Source organism: Cydia pomonella, chromosome 11, assembly GCF_033807575.1.
Source record: "Cydia pomonella isolate Wapato2018A chromosome 11, ilCydPomo1, whole genome shotgun sequence".
Lineage (NCBI taxonomy): Eukaryota > Metazoa > Arthropoda > Insecta > Lepidoptera > Tortricidae > Cydia > Cydia pomonella.
In genome coordinates this window covers 6,096,839-6,113,483 of record NC_084713.1, presented here as the reverse complement: position 1 = coordinate 6,113,483, position 16,645 = coordinate 6,096,839, and the positions used below count along the sequence as shown (strand labels likewise).

The 16,645-nt window shown below is 37.1% G+C and overlaps 1 protein-coding gene and 1 long non-coding RNA gene across 5 annotated transcripts in view; both read left to right on the top strand.

Annotated features, from left to right (window-relative positions):
- Positions 1-16,645, top strand: part of LOC133522694 (axoneme-associated protein mst101(2)-like) — a 255,262-nt gene that overhangs the window by 137,927 nt on the left and 100,690 nt on the right. The window lies entirely within an intron of this gene.
- Positions 6,642-16,637, top strand: LOC133522690 (uncharacterized). Of its 3 annotated transcripts, none has more exons than XR_009800109.1 (4): positions 6,642-7,327; positions 8,976-9,728; positions 14,614-14,702; positions 15,847-16,637. It is a non-coding gene; the product is annotated as an uncharacterized LOC133522690 (long non-coding RNA). The 3 variants fall into 3 exon arrangements; XR_009800108.1 differs by having other exon boundaries at positions 15,221-16,637; XR_009800107.1 differs by lacking the exons at positions 14,614-14,702; positions 15,847-16,637 and having other exon boundaries at positions 6,648-7,053; positions 7,149-7,327; positions 8,976-10,201.

Below are 16,645 nucleotides of genomic sequence, written 5' to 3'. Positions count from 1 at the left end.
CGCACTCCCATTTTACTTAAAAGCTAGAAACGCACTTACTAAGTTACTACTCCCGGGTATTAGGGGGTGTTCATCCATGAGCGATGGTAATCGGTTACCATCAGGCGATTAGTCAGCTCGTCCGCCTCCTTTATCTTAACAAAAACGATAAAAACAACCTTTTTTGAATATCACTAAACTAAGAAAAAGTTTTTTTAATTTGCAGTAGACAAAGTGTTTTCTAGTGCCGTTTATGGTTGACCTGACAGGGCAATGCATTTATATCAAAGAGTATGAGTAGGTAATATGTACACGCCTAGGTCTTGCTTGCCTAATTCGATCAGCTAGTCTCATGTGCTATGTATCTAGGCCGCGGCGCTTGCAAAACTCACGCGCAAGGACAGAATATCATTGATTTGTTCATATTCATATGCACAACCCGATAATTTGGTTATTTTAATACTAATTATGGTAATTTTTATATCCTTGTTCAATTCTTGGAAATGATAGAACGACTTTGTAGGTACATATGTTTTGAAATGTTAGTCTAAAGGCCCATTAAGTTTGTGTTATTCTCTCACTCTCACTGACCGTAAGGCCCTGGTTTCTCTGACCACACGCCGCCGGCGACCGGCGACCGACGCGTGTCCGCGACCGGCGACGTTCGAATGTTATGTTCGGAAATCTTTGAGGGTGGTTTCTCTGAAACGTCGCCGGCGGCGGGTAGGACGGCGTGCGAAGGTCACACGCCGCACGCGTCGGTCGGTATCATTTCTGTAGAATAGCGACGGACGGCGGGTGGCGTGTTGATATTGAAAATGACTCTTTTCACAAAAGATAACGATGAATTGTTGATAAATTTAGTTCGTTGTAATCCTATTTTGTTCGACGCTGATTTACGCACTTACAATTAATAACCGCTTTTTTTTAAATAAATGTTATATTTTGTTTCGATTTATTTTATTATAAGTACATACCTTATAGTCGCCGCTAGTTTTTGAGCTGGGGAAATGGTTCGGGATATTTATTACTTGGCTTCGTAGTAATATCACGTTCAATACTTTTGCGAACTGTTCTCGAGATAGTCTGAAGTACGATGTAAATTTTTCTTCACTGCACTGCAAGTGTTTCATCATCATCTTCTTCTTCTAACAATAACAATGTAAGTATGTTTTTGTCCATTTTAAGCGGTGAGCGAGACGGAAGTGCGTGCCCGGGAGCGAGGCGAGGATATCATGTTTTTTAATTTTAATTTTTGTACGTTTTAATGAATAAAGTAATCAATAGATATGATACCTGAAACATGATATTGCCAATTTTTTGTAGCAATTTTTATATTTTGTTCATAATTTCTCACAAATTTTTAAATAATCTCTGTACGTGATTTTTTTCTATCGAGCGAAAGTCAAAAACTCAAGATTCGAATCGAGGGAGACCTCAAGACTGCTAATTAATTTTATTGCAGCCGTATTGTGATCCAAAAAAGCGCTACGACTTTTTAAAAACTCAATTTTTTTTTAAAGCAGTTGGTTTCAAAAAAGGACCTTTAAGACTGTCTCTGTGTTTCTATTATATTAAAGAGCATTTATATCAACTTTTCAACGTTTTTACTAGTGCTTAGTGTGGATCGCACTAAAAGTACAGTCAGCATCAAAAGTAGCGGATCAAATAACGCTTCATAAGTATCTACCATTCTGTAACTGCTTAACAAAAAGTGATGTCTTTAATATAGAACAACTAAGACTGTAAAAGATATATTTTTGAATGCGAATTTTAGAAAATGATCTACATCTGGAAAAGTTATACGGAATATCAGATACTTTTGGCGCGTTGTTTCAACCGCTACTTTTGATGATGACTGTACCATATCTAACTTACCAAATTTATATACTTTATCAATTTTGAAATTATGATATGTTTATTTGATTTTACATATTTGATAGTTGCTAAGTGCAATATTGTTTGTTTATTTTGATTGTGTTTTATTTTCTTTTGGCTGACTCGCGGAGTCCAAATTTATTCTTTAAAAGCATTTAAGATTAATTTAAAGTTTAGAATTAATGAAAAATGTATTTGTTTTCTTTTGTTTCTTAATCAATATCATATTGTTTCAGGTAATTGTCATCGTTATTGGTGCAAATGTAAAATTCATTATGAGAGGTAAGTTTATGTCTTCAGTATGTTTTAGTAATTAGTCACCAATTATATGGCTTTTCGTCATTACTGTAAGCTCAATAGGAAATATTTGGAAAAAGAAATTAACAAGTGATGACTTGTATTTATCAAATCATCGATCAGAAGACGTTGCGTAACCCAATTCGTACGTCTATAATTTTGCCATCAACCTAATGGGTGCATGTCAATTGACATTTGACTGGCCGTGGGTTAACAGATAATGATTTTATCGTCAGTCACCTGTGCAATCATTGCATTGTCTGCTGACATTTTGTCATTATTGTATGCAAATTCTGATGTCATTATTTTAGGTCCAATAAATATTTGATATTGCAAAATAGTTCGGCCATTACAGGTTGACTAAAAAATGGTTTCAAATCTGGTCCTTTAAATAAAAACACAATATTTAGCACTTACTTGGCGTGACAAAAAAAAATAAAAAATATTGACCTGCATTGATTTTCTGCTGACTAGGAAGTAAAACCGAAACTCGGCTAAGTCATTGTTGTGATTAAACAATTGCAATAACTGCATGCAGTTTTGTTCAACCTTGTACCACTTTTATTGATTACTAATCAATGATCTAGCGTTGTTAAACTGTTTGTAAGCATTTAACTCAGCAAAAAAAATGCATTCGAATTATTAAGTAAGTAAACTTATTGAACGAGAAAAAATAAATATTGATTACATCAGATAGAAAATAAATGTGTAGAGTCAGACCAAGATAAGTTGGCAGCGATTTTGATAGCCCAGACAGCGCAAGTGTTATTTTAAACGTCAAACATCTATGAAATTATGACGTTTACTTAACACTTGCACAGGCTGGCATATCAAAATCGCTGCCAACTTAGCTTGGCCTCACTCTAGTACAAGGGCGAAGTTATCTCTTATTTATTGTTTTTTTCTTCCTCGCGTTGTCCGGCATTTTGCCACGACTCATGGAAGCGTGGGGTCCGCTTGACAACGAACCCCAAGATTTGGCGTAGGCACTAGTTTTTACGAAAGCGACTGCCATCTGACCTTCCAATCCAGAGGGTGAACTAGGCCTTGTTGGGATTAGTCCGGTTTCCTCGCGATGTTTTCCTTCACCGAAAAGTGACTGGTAAATATCAAATGATATTTCGTACATAAGTTTCGAAAAACTCATTCGTAAGAGCCGGGGTTTAAACCCGCGACCTCCGGATTGCAAGTCGCACGCTCTTACCGCTAGGCCACCAGCGCTTCGATCTCTTATTTAGTTTCATTTAACTTATCGTAATGGAGAGCTAAAACGTTCAAGTGAATATTCTTGTATACGCCAAGCCCGCCTTAGTGACAAAAAATTTTATGCCCCGTTTTAATTAGTGGCAGAAAACAAATAAAAAATCAGTTTATTGGAAAATTTTGCTATGAGCACCTTCCATTTGAGATATGTCCACTAGGGGGCAAAGCCCCACCAGTTGAACATTCCTGCACTAAACAATAAGGATAATACATTTTTATTCAACTATTCAGTGATGCACGAGTTATTAGTTTGTCAACAGCCTAAATACGACTCATTACAATACGTTGCATGCAAGTGTTAGCGTAGATTTTAATCGTAACCACGTTTCAAGGAATCATAGAAAGTCAATTATTCACTGGCCAGAATTAATCTGAATAAATTAATGCATTTCCATCGCTAAGGTGCAATGTACGAATTCCTGGCCTGAGAAACGCATGCTAAATATTTTAATGGTTGCTAGAATCTGGCGGTCCGCGGAATATTGATGTGATGGTATTCCATAGATTAGGTACTATTCACGGTTTAATTTAAAGCTATATATTATGTATACTCAGCTGCAGAGATAACTGACCCCCCTGCAAACAAGTTTCTATGCGGCGTCAGTTATCTCTGCAACTTAATCCTAGAGATATAGTGCTCACATACATGAGTTTTCTTACTTTATAATATTAAAAACGTATTGTTCATACTTTTTAAACTTGCTTAAAACATAATACTTATTATGATTAAAACTTTTTATAAATAAGTTTTGGCAAAGTCCGGTTAAAACTAAATTGGTTTGTATGTTTGTATTGAGTGAGCACGAATATTTAATAAGTTTAGTATTTAAATTGTTACCTAATGGCTAAATCATAAGGATTAAATTAGGTAACTAAAAGGATATTCTAGAAAATCTTCCTATGATTGCTACTGTTACATAATACAGGCTTCACACTGTGTAATAATAAGTATAAGTTTTATATATATAATTGATGTCGAATATGTCGCTGTTGGACCGCAATCTAGTCTCACGTTACAGTTGGTAACTCATACTTTACTGTGAATAAATGAATACGCTCGTGCTCGTTTTACAGATTACGCCCGATATTATAATATTTATACACTAGGGTCCCCAGCAAGCTCGGTTCTCCATACAAACGTAGTTACGCTCTCATTTTAAAACGACTGACTAGACTGCTCTGAAACTTTGTACTTTTGTAAGTACTAGCTAGATTGCTCTGATAAGGTATATTTAGTGCTGTAATTAGTTTATGTAGCCTCAGATACTATAGTTAAAATAAAACGGCAAATTTAAGATTTTCATATTAAACTTATTTTTTCTCTATTTCGTTTGTTTTATAAGGTGGAGCAATATAAACTAATTTTAGCGCCAGATATTCTTCATGCGCAAAGTTTCATTACAATACAACCCGGACATTTAAAATGAGAACGAAAATCCATTTGTATGGACGGTGAAATTCGGCCGAGCTTGACTCTTAAACAGGACTGGCAAGTATCAATTTGTACAGAGATTTCTATAGTTTTTTACCATATTAATTATAGAACCAACTCGTTATTATTTATGTGTAATACCATAACTGCCTACATCTAATAGGTATGCGCAGAAATATATAAAACACGAAAACGTAACATAAACATCAATCCGCGCAGGTGTCGCTTGCGCAAGTTTAGTGTAAGAGCCGTGCGCGAGGTGAATGACAGTGACAGCGCGTGACAGATGGCGATAGGCACTGTTGAGATTCGCCAACATATTTAGCTGTCGTAGTGAAACACTTAATGTACATAAAAGAAAAAAACCCATAATGATCCGTCCAACTCTCATACAAGGTGGACCAAAAATTATGGGAATCCGTTTAAGGGCATATTCAGTATCGTTTTCTGATTAGGAAAATGTAGAAGACATTTTTTACGCAAAAAATTACAAAAATGTTTGGTGTTTGTTTTCCAAATGAGTTAGCAGACTTGAACTTGGAAAAAAAATCGTTTCACTTGTTTTTTATGCTACATTTTCAGTTTTTTGTTAGCTAGATTGGATCCCTAGCGCATTTTACCGATCCTACAGCTAAACATGAAAGTAAATACTTAAGTAGGTAGCTGCGTTAGTAAATTCCACATAACGGTGGCTTTCGTTCAATCCGAGGTGATAATTGCAGCTTTTAGACGTCGCAGAGTATTTTACACGTCGCTCTTGCGTCATGAAATAACAAGAGACGAGAACCTAATTTGGTCGTAAATTTGATAAAAAAACCGGACAAGTGCGAGTCGGACTCGCCCACCGAGGGTTCCGAACTTTTTAGTATTTGTTGTTATAGCGGCAACAGAAATACATCATCTGTGAAAATTTCAACTGTGTAACTATCATGGTTCATGAGATACAGCCTGGTGACAGACGGACACACGGACGGGCGGAGTCTTAGTAATAGGGTTCCGTTTTACCCTTTGAGACGGAACCCTAAGAACTGTTGTACGGTCGAGTTCACTAACATCTTTACTAGCCAACGTTTTAAAAATATTTACACGACCTTTTCAGGGTTCCGTACCCAAAGGGTAAAAAAAAAACGAGACCCTGTTACTAAGACTCCACTGTCCGTCTGTTTGTCTGTCACCAGGCTGTATCTCATGAACCGTGATAGTTAGACAGTTGAAATTTTCACAGATGATGTATTTCTATTACCGTTATAACAACAAACGGCCCTATTCGAAAAATGCAATACGGAAAAGATATGAGATCGTTAAGTTCTGGTTTAGATATAGATAAGTTCTCAATTAGATATCGTTTGTATGTGGTATAATTGACAGAAGCTGCACGATTCGGATGACCAATGTCACTTTGACGTTAGAATATCTTTGAAAGATCTTAGTCAGTGTTGCCAGATGGGTTTTGCGTTCCGTTACGTGCACCTCTTAAAAATAGTACGCAAATTCAAGTTGAGTACGCAGTATAAAATTTACGGTGCGTTCCTAAATAATATTAATCGGAAAACCACCGAATTTTATCGCTACTATAAAAATGTTGAAAATAGAACTTCACATATTTCGATAAAATATTTCTTGTTTAAGGAGACTCAATTCAATGCAAATTTGCCAACGGTGGCGTTTCGAAATGTAATACCGTCGCGGCGTCTGTCATACTTCGGTCTACTTAAACACGCTGCACGCTGCTGCGACGCGTCAGGGCCTACCGCGAACCACGTTCGACGTGTTGTCTCTCTGTCGCACTTATAAATTCGTACGTAAGTATGACAGGGAGGCAACACGTCGAACGTGGTTCACGGTAGGCCCTCTGTTCTGTGATTGTTAGGCAAACACAAACATTTTTTTTTACAACGGACGCCCACGAGTATTCCTCTGCGTTGAAGTCATTGTTGAAGTTTGAAAACTCATAAAGTTTTGTTTTGTGAGTGAAACCGTGAATAATACTAAATAAAAATGTGTGACAGTGATCACAGTGATGAAAATATGTTGCCCACTACTCCTCAGGAAATATTAAAGCCTTTTCCGTTTATGTTGTTCCGTTGTTTGCTATTTTGACAACTTGAAAAGTTTTATCGGCAGTTTGCGTGTTATTACTGTGAAGTGTTTGGCCAAACCGCCGCTACCACTTTTGAAAGGATGCCACCCAAAAATCCAAAAATGTAAGTTACACAAAACAAAAAGAATTTATTTGCAGAAAAATATAGCTATTTGCCAGTTCCTTTGATCGTTAACTTATGTGACTGTTTTTTTTCAGTCGCTCGAACGCAGCACAAATTAGATTGCTCGTTGAATACATGTCACAGCACACCCGGTTCGCCAACCGGGAATTTGACGGGCCTCTAAGGACCCCAGAGGTACGAGGCGCAATGGGAGGCCCTTGCACAGGCCTTAAGGGAGCACGGGCCCAATAAGTCAGTGCAGGCATGGAAAGTGGTAAGTAAATATGCTTCCCATAGTTAAGATTTCCATCACTTAGTCCGCATAGAAGTCTTCCTAAACAAGACACTTTTTTATAATTATATAATATTGAATGAAATTACAGTGCAATCTGTGCATAGTAATAAAATGAAGTATAATAACTAATAAAATTAACATCTTAATGATTACTGAGGTCATGATAATGCAGGTCAAAGAGTCAGTTGCTTATTATAATGTTTTCTAAAAAAGGTATTTAATATGTATAGTTTTGCTGTAGTGACCCACTAGGCTAAACCGGTCGTCGAACATTTGATTTGATTTTAATTTCTTAATAATATTTATGAAGTGAGTAATCTAAGCTTTCTTATTTCTCTTTGCTTAAACTAAGACCATGAAGAGTTTATTGTGTCTTGTTTATTGTATCTGTTGAGTTAATGTCAGGCTAAGTAGTTTCTAAAAGTACTTTGCGATACAAGTGCAAAAAGTAGGAAATTACCTTTTTGCATGTATATTGTACATACAACGTCTTACAGTACATATGGCACTTTTCAATATATGCATGTATAGTGCTAGTTACTGCACTAGGGCGGTAAAGTAGCACAATATGTATTGCAATAGTACATTACGATACAAGTGCGAAAAATAGTTAATTTATTTATTTAATTAAACCTTTGGGAAACAAACAGGCAAAAACAACACACATAGTTAATCAGATTACACATCCACAAGCCAAACAGTTTCCACTAATGAGTAATAACAATTATGTTGCTCAGAAATTAACATTAATATCAAAACATGCAAAACTCAAATAACTCAAACTGTTGAAAACAATATTAACAAATTGGCAAGTATGCTGAAATATAGTAACTAATCAATATTATTATTAGCTGTACATTTTATTACAGAAACAAACTGTTGTAATGATAAATGGAATATATCAATATCAGAAAAAATTTCATTATAAGTTCTACACGCTCTAGCTAAGAACTTATTTCTTGCATATGTAGTACGACCAAAGTTAATTGCAAATAGGTTTGTGGAGCGAGTTCGCCGATCAGGACATCGAATTGAAATTTTAGACAAAAGATTGGGAGAATCAATAAGGCCATGTATGATTTTGAACAAAAATATCTGATCTCGAATTTCTCTACGGGGTTGAAGAGAGAAATTGTCAGGGCAAAAAGATTTAAATTTATATTAAATTTCATTGTTCTGATAAATTTGTTCTGAATTTTTTGAATTGTGTTAATGTGAACATTGAAATGAGGATTCCAGACTGTAGTAGCGTATTCTAAGTTGGACCTAACAAATGCGTTAAAGAGAAGTTGCAGAGTCTTAGGGTTTGTAAAATCCCTGCTTTGTCGGAAAATGAATCCCAACATTCTGTATGCTTTTGCTGAAATTTTGTCAATATGTGAAATAAATTGTAGTTCGCTATCAAGATTTAACCCCAGGTCCTTCACTTCAGACAAAACCCTTAAATTTTTGTTGTTTAATGAATAATTATACTCTATCTTATTGCGTTTTCTTGTAAATGTAATGGCACAGCATTTTTCGACATTCAAGTACAGTTCATTCATAGAACAATATAAACTCAGTCTATCAAGATCAGCTTGAAGTTTCATACAATCATCACTTGATTTAATAATGGTGTATATTTTAGTATCGGCATATAATAACAAGTCAGAAAATTTGAAACGAGTGGCGATAAATTAAAACACGACTGAAGGGAGTGTTTTAAATTGACACGAGTTGCGAATTACCTATTCGCACATGTATCGTACAACGTTTTACAGTACATAAGGTACCCTTTAAATGTTTGACACAGTAACGTAATATGGTAATTTTCGCACTAGTGCGGTAAAGTAGTACCATATGTACAGTCAGCGTCAAATACTTCGTAGTACACCATACTAAATATATGGTGTACCGAACTATTTGGCTACTTTGGTTGCTACAAAGTATTTGACGCTGACTGTACTGTAAAAGCTGTTTTAATACTATTAATAAGTATAGTTAGTGTATTAATTTTGCCATAATCGCATGCAGTTATGACTATGGGTATAAATATTGTTGAATTTATATAGCCGAGTCCACACAGAGCGACCGAGGAGGCGCGTGCGTTTTCCTTGCCCGAGCGCACGTCTACACTGGCCAGTTTGTGCGTGAGAATATTGCCTCACGCGTATGCTCGCTCTGTGTGGACCCGGCTAATCATGTATAAATGACAACAGATTTTATTCTCTAGGTGGGCACCTGCTCCCCGCTGGCGACACCCTTGCAGAAGCTAGCATTTTCAGATATATTTACTTTTTAAGTTTTTGGTTTGGTTTAACCGGAATTATTTTTACCCGACTATGAGAATGGGAAGGGTTATGATTTTAGCAGTCTACGTATGGATGCCGTATATATGCCGGTATGTTTTTGTTGTGTATAAATTACTAATCAATTTTGGTGAATGAGGTGTTTATAGGTTCATTTTTATGGGGTGACATAGACTACATAATAATATTTAACTGACTTTGGACAAGGAAGAGGTGCTATAGTTAAGAAAAAAATCATAGTCGGGTAAAAGTTTTTACAATCTTTTGCTTGTTTTCATTCTTATAACAAATATTTTAAACTTGCATGTGCTCATTGCCTCAGATTGACGACTACGTTGAGTTTTCGGGTGCTGGGAACAGTGTGGCTGGCAGCACGTTTTCTGCCACTGCTGAAAATCTCGTTGTTGTTCCAACAACCGCCACCGTTACTGCGGCCTTGCTCAGCGAACAACCCCACTTCTCCACCTCTCATTTGTCCTCGTCTCCCTCTCCTTCTGCCAGCCCTATACGCTCCACGCATTCAGTACTGCCCACAAGTCCTGGACTACCCGAACGTCCCTCCCTTGCCGCCCGCTATGCCCGTCCCGCCCTTCTCGCTCGTTCCGCAATAACCGCCCAACCCGCACGTCTTGTCCTGCCTGCACGTCAAGTACACAGCTCTGTGTACGTGGATCCGCGCCCTGCACGCGTATCCACGTACACAGAGCTGTGTACTTGCCCCGCAACCGCACGACGGAACCGGCACCTTCGACAGCACAATTTAATCATCTGCAGCATGAGCATGATAATATTTTAAGAGTAATTAATTAATTTATGAACTAATAATTCTGTTTTAAGATCAGGTTGAGTACGAGAAACATTGTTTATTTAACTTGGGACAAGAAAAACAGTAACTTGGCAGTAAGAATGCATACATAAAGCCTGTAAGCTCCATACTTGACGTACCATTCCCTACAAGTGTTTCTCTTGCCTCCATATTTCGCTTACCCCATCTGACCTTATTTGTATTGATAAAACATACAAATAATAAATATATATATACGCGAGCAATCGCAAAATCTACATTTCGGGATTTCTCGTATCGTACAGTGCCGTTTAAATAAAATAACACCACCAACTACCCATAAGAGGGTTATTATGAAACTTATAATTAACATGCATTTTATTGAAAGGCTGGAATTTTATTTATCTTGAAATCTTGACCATGGTCATATGTTTGACTGGACGGTACACGGCAATGTTATTATTACTAACTAGCTGTGCCCGCGGCTCCGCTCGCGTGGAATTCGGTTTGTATCAGTAACCGGCTCATTTATCTAATTTCTCTGCCTCTCCCCTGGAGGTGGAACTTGAAGTAAAGTTGACAGATGGATACGCTAGAGGACTGTAGTCCAGATAAAATATTTTTCAAATAGGTACCACTTAATAAAACTACACTCCAAAAATCAATCGTTTTTTTTTTCAAATTCGCCCTTATTCAAATTTTTGACGTGATTTAAACGACATAGAGTAGTAGATGTATATCGGACAATACAGTTCCACTTTTGTGTTTTTTTACGTCCTTGACTGTACCTATCCAAATCATGTCCATGGAAAATATCATCCAAATCGGTGCTCCAGACCAATCAGTCTAAGCATGAAAAGGTAAGAACTATACATATAGAAATCCATACTTCCGAACACTTTCGAATTTAGGTGTAATACCTATTAGTTAGAAGTACTCGTAGGATTAGAGGAAAGGAGAATAGATATCAAAAACTTGAGGCCGAGTAGGTATTTACATTTTGTTTACAGTTACCTATGTTTATGTATGCACAACTAAATGTATACATATAATTATATCTACAGTTACATACTAATAAGTAGGTATGTAATAGTATATGTACATAACATTGACATTTTACAATATTTATTTGTACACCACATTGCGAGTGTCCCCGGCGGGCATCAGCACGTGCGGCTGGTAACGCGCGAGCACGCCACGTAGAGCTGCCCGTGCGAGAAGCAGCCCGTGCGCAGGTCCACGCCGGCGGCGCGCAGCGTCTGCCTCGGCGACTTGTTGATGTTCATGGAGAAGCAGACGCTCACGGAGAACTGTAGGTGCTTGAAGTGGAACGGGAAATTGCTCAGGATGAGGGGGATGCGCGGGATGAACACGACTTCTGCGGCGCCGCACCCCTTCAGGATCTGTGCCTCAATGAGGTTTCGCTGCAGCTGCACTACTTTTAGCTGGGTTCCGTTGCATAAATTCGGAGGCGACATATACCGAAGAAGCATGATTGGAACTCCAACTTTCAGGGTTAATGTGTGTGCTGGGAGTCCTGAAGCACTCAATGAGCTAAGGAACTAAGGAACTCTACCGGGTATGTTGTGACATTGCCTTCATCTAAGACAGTGTTAATGGAATTATATACTGCATGTTCACCTTCGATTTCCGCCTGCTCATTTTTCTGCGTGAGCATGGACCGTTCCTCTATGGGCGTGAGTATGGATCTCTCACAAACCCAAAAATGGCTCAGGTCTCCGTACACGCTGCGAATGAGGTTTTCAACGGATGGAACGATCCTGCATAACGTCTCTGGTAGTTGTGGCTACGCCTAATATCACGATCGTCGCTATATTTTCGTAACCTCAATGCGTTGCGAGACTTTCGTTAAAGGTTCGCTTTTTTCGGGAAGGCATTTTCAGTTCTTAGTTCTTATGGCATTTTAACGCGTATAAAATGCGAGTCCCAAATCGTTTGACATTTACACCGCAAACATCAGAGAATTTTTTTTTTCATAGTACCCACCTTCGTAGCCATTATTAAGTGCTTAAAAGAAGCGATAGGTACGTATGAATATGGATACGATAAAATTGCGATTAGGTATAATTCATGACGGAGAAAATATTTTTTTTTATAATTATGCAGTTATACGCGTGTTGATGTGTGTTGATTTTGCCACTACTTAACTATTAACTACGAGTATGTAAGTAAACTCATTTTTAACCGACTTCAAGATTTCAAAAGGAGGAGGTTATCAATTCGGTGTGTTTTTTTTATGTTTGTTACTCCATCATTTCTGAACCGATTTAAAAAAATATATTTTTTTGCTTGAATCTATATATATACAGATTGGTCCCGTTTTTATCAAAACTCAGTTACATAACACAATAAACATAAGGAATCGAGGGAACTCTTCAAATGTGAAAGGCATACATATAATGATTTTTGTATTTTCTTTAACAAATCTAGCATTTACATTTAAAAAAGTGACATTTGATGAAGTGGAACTGCTGATGATGATCAGAATGGAACTCTTCAACGATACATAGTACACGTTTGGCGATTTGTCCTCTTCGCTGTGTTTGTTAAGTAAATTAGATTTTCAAGACAAATTTTTGTCAAGTTCTAGTTCTGACGATGGGGTCCATGAGGAATGGAGGGAACTCTTCAAATGTGAAAGGCATACATATAGTGATTTTTGTATTTTCATCAACAAATCAAGTATTTACATTTGTAGAAGTGACATTTTATGAAGTAGAACTGTTCATGATGAACAGAACGGAACTCTTCAACGATGCATAGTTCACGTTTGGCAATTTGTTCTCTTTGCATCTTTGTCAAGCAGTTAGGTTTTCAAGGCACATTTTTATATTTCTATCCTGTTTAGTTTTTTTAATAATTATCTGGTGCTTTATTTCATGCATGGTGTGAAATAATTTATCTTAAATACAGTCGAATTCCCTATTGCAGGTATCTTACCAGTCAACCATAGGGCAAATGTGAAATGTGTCAAGGTGGGTGTGACAAAAAAAAACATATTACCTCCTTTTCTACATAATTAGGCGTAGGAAACGGTCTTTTTAATTTAATTGTATGAAATCAAAAATCAACAATAATCGTTCTTTCACCGGTCTCCCTCATTGAAGTCGGTTTTTTTTTCTTAAAAATTATTAGTTTACTTGATTATTAAATGTTTACTCAGTGTGCAATGTATGGCAATTTATTTACTGTCGTTTAATTTCGTTGTATTATTACATCAACACAATTGAAATTGAATTGATATCCGTACCCGCCTTTTCTAACTTTAGAGTTAATTTGGCAAAATCCTTCCTCGGTGGCTTAATTTCAGCACCATATCTGTTAGTTTAGCAGGGTACTCGATACTCGTAGCACATATTTGTTGTAAAAGTGTGCACCTCCTTCCTAAGTAGCGCCATAAGATTCAGGTGCAAACTTAACTCAATCGAGTGTAGTGGCTACCCCCCCTTCTAGGGGTTAAATTTTTATAGCCTATAACTTGGCCGGGGATTTTCTCGACAGATTAGTAAAGTTTGCATCAAAATCCGTTCAGCCGTTTTCACGTGATGCGAGGTCAAATAAACAGACAAACAGATAAACAGACAAATAGACAAAAATTCTAAAAACTGTTGGAACGTGTTCTGTTATCGATTCTTAGTATCCCCAGCCTACTTTTTTTCGAATATCTTCCATGTACAGACTTTCGACCCCCTTCAGCTTTATTATATGTATAGATATATTTCATAACACTAGACTTATTCAATCCTAAGTAACCTATTAGCTTCTCATTCGTGTGCGGTATATATCAGCGTTTGGTAGTATCATAATAGTCAAATCTGGTGTTGGTTGTTGTTAATAGTTAAATGTTCATAAAATTTGACAACTTATTATAGTTATATTTTGTGTGAGTCAGTTATCATAACAGAAATAAGATATAAAGCTGTTAATACCGTAAATTGTGTATGGATATGTTTGACTCAAATTCTGTATTCCCACAATAAGTAGGTATACGGGGAGCCCGTAAGAAATCAGTGGTATATGAAGGCTTTCTTGTGCAACTTTAGTATGAGCTGGAACAAGTAAATGTAGTTATGTAGAACAGATAATCTCCATTGTGGTAGATGGCGCTATTTATTATGTGCTCTGTGATACCACTTAGTTTAAACTTGCTATAACATATTTTATGTTGACAGGATATCCTGAACGAACTGAAAATTTTTAATGAGGCGCAGAAACAAAAATGGAGTGTTTTGAAGGAGGGGCACGACTTGTTGGCGAATCGGTAAGACTTTTAATACTGATATCAAAGAAAATTTGAAACAGGTGGATTCTCAAAGAAACCTTTGTAGCCACAGTAAATTTACTGCAATTTTTCGACACATGATTAAAACTTTTAGAACGTCATTTGACTTTGATCCTTATCCGTACACTGATATGTGTATAATTTGTTAAATATCAAAAAGTGGCGCCATCTAATAGATCAAAGGCCCGGGCCGGGTTATGCCCGGTAATATGGCGCCCCTTTCTGATATTTAACAAATTTGACACATCAGTAAAAGAATAAGGATCAAAGTCAAATGGCGTTCTAAAAGTTTTAATCGTGTGCCTAAAGATGGCAGTAAATCTGCTGTAGCTACAAAATTTTCATTGACAATCCACCTCTATTTCAAATTTTCTTTGCTCATATCAACTAACAAATAAACGTATTATTTATTGTTTAAGTAGTATGTACTAGTAGTAACACGCGAACGAATGAACAAGCACTCCTACCCTGAGGTTGAACTACCTGACTAATTATAGGTTCATCCTCTGACCTTTCCAAGGAGCAAGATCTTATTTTCGTGTATGAGAGCCTTTGGAATACAATATTATTAACGCCCGAATGAGTGCTACCGCGTTTAATTTCGCCACTAGGGGTGCTAGTGTAGACGGAGGTCTTTCGAAATGTCAAATGCATAGCTTTTTTATCGTGAATTTCTACTCCTCATTCATAATTGTGGTAAATCTTATTTCATCTTTGATTAGTTAGTCACCAAACAAAAGTAACTCAAATAGCCGGGTCCACACAGAGCGAGCATACGCGCCAGGCAACTTCCTCACGCACAAAACGGCCAGTGTAGACGTGCCTCGGACGAGGCGCAGCGCGCGTTTTCCTCGCCCTAGTGCGCCGCCTCGGCCGAGGCACGTCTACACTGGCTGGGATTACCATCGAATCGTCTAATGTCGGTTTTGTTCCTTTGGGTTTGTTGTACCTAGTGACATGTTTTTTAAACGATTGCAACGCCATCTGCGAGTTGCTCGAGAGACTCAACTTACACACATATATGGATGTGGCTTCAAAAGTAATCACCGTTAATATCTCGTACCTTGAATAAAGGACCCACTTCTTAATTATTATTATAAATTATATTTTGGTATTGTTCCAGTATTAACACATTGGAGGACACCGAGATTATTGAGAACTTGGAAGACACAGTTATAATGGAAGAGGAAGACGTCTGAGCTAAGCGCTGTCCTCGCACCCTCCGTCTAGTTTACGTTTGCGGCCATATCAAAAATACACACCGTATGTTTATTAGGGTTCCGTACCAAAAAGGTACAAAAGGAACCCTTATGGTGCTATTGCTAAATATCTCGAGAAGTACTTAAGCTATCGATGTGAAATTTGGAATAGTAATGAATAACGCTGACCCAAACATATTGGATGTGTATTTATTTTATTTTATTTGTAAGTATTAATAATGGAAAATTCCCAATATGAAGAGGGGGTAAAATTGCAAAGTCTAGTTAAATAGGTCAAGTGGGGTATCATTTGAAAGAGCTCAAATTGAAAATTACAAAACAATTTTTTATTTTCATTGTGAAAAAAAATTTACGTATGAAGGAAAATGTGAAAATAATACCATCCCCCCCCCCTCTCTCATCTCCGAAGTTTAAGAATAAAAATTGTTTTTTTTACATTGGTCAAGTCTTTCATGAGAAAATTTGAAGTTTGTACGGAACCCTCGGTGTGCGAGGTAAACGAACTCGCACTTGACCGGTTATTCTTATTGCCCATAAGGCCCGTCCTTAGATATATGTCAATGATTACGGTGATCTCGAAAATGGCTCAAATGATTTCAATTAAATTTGCTATATGGGGGTTTTCGGGGCGTTTTTGAGTTTTTACCTATTTGTTTTCCGAGCAAAAGGAATTAAAGTTTACTGATTTTGAAAACTGTGTTT